Source organism: Glycine max, chromosome 10, assembly GCF_000004515.6.
Source record: "Glycine max cultivar Williams 82 chromosome 10, Glycine_max_v4.0, whole genome shotgun sequence".
NCBI classification, from domain to species: domain Eukaryota; kingdom Viridiplantae; phylum Streptophyta; class Magnoliopsida; order Fabales; family Fabaceae; genus Glycine; species Glycine max.
Genome location: NC_038246.2, coordinates 21,679,361 through 21,680,632, shown reverse-complemented (window position 1 = coordinate 21,680,632; position 1,272 = coordinate 21,679,361).

Here is a 1,272-nt window from a genome sequence, read left to right as displayed (position 1 = left end):
AAGATGCAAAGACTATTCCCCAATTGAACTATCACTCTTTCTTTTTGGATTAACAATGCACCCTTAACATGAATTACTCAAAAGACAATTCAAAATAAACTTCTTTAAAGCAAAAGATAAATAGCAATAAATAAAAGAAGTTTAAAGGAAAAGAGGAATGCAAACTTGATTTATACTGGTTCGGCCACTTCCCGCGCCTACATCCAGTCCTTAAGAAACCCACTTGAGATTTTCCATTCTCTTTGTAAAACTCCTTTTACAAAGTCTGAACCACACAGGGACAACCCTTTCCTTGTGTTCAAGAATCCTCTACAATAAGAGACTCTCAGTCTCTTAATCCCTTTTCAGAAGTAAGAAGAAGAGAAGAAGAAATCTCTCTTAAAAGGGATAGATTGTACAATGAAGACCAATCAAAATTCCTTATTGAATATGCAAGTGGTTGACCAAGGAATCTTTTTGAGAGGATAAAACATTTCAGTTCAGAAAAACTCTTAATCTTTTTTGGGCAATGAAAACTCCCTTTAAGTTCGTGTTTCCAAGTCACCTTTGATGGCCATTCATAAACCATTTGAATAGATGTGACTCTTGGGAATTATATTCTGAAAATCCCCTCTGGTAATCAATTACAAGACTTGTGTAATCGATTACAGGTTTTAAAATTTTGAATTAAAACATTCAATAAACTGCTGGTAATCAATTACCATCGATGTGTAATCAATTACACGTTATAAATTTTGAATTCAAATTTCTAGTGACTGTTATAAACATTTTTCAGCTGCTGGTAATCGATTACCAGAGAGAAAATCTCAATTTGAAATGATAGAATTCTTTGGTCAAACCTTTTGTTTTTTTAATTTGGAAACTTCTCCCTAAGATTCTAGAGATCAACTTGATCATATATCTTGATTTTCTTGGATTCTTGGATTCTTGCCTTGAATAAAACTTGGAAGCACTTGATCCTTTGGCATCATCAAAACATCAAAACATCTTGCTTCTACATAGGAGTCATTTGACTTAATCCATCAAAAAATCCTTCAACTATTTCTCGTCCTTGGAAAATTCTTTTTGCAAGAATCAACTGCTTCTTTCATTCTTCCTCACTACGAGGCTATGAAAACAAGACAACGATTGGTACCTCAAAGCCTTACACTGGGGCAATGAGGGGCATCGTGCATGAGCCTCAAGTGAACCTAGGGGCAGATTAGAAGTTCTCACCCAATAGGTTCCCTCCTACAAGGTCATGACGAAAGACAACGATTGGTACCTCAAAGC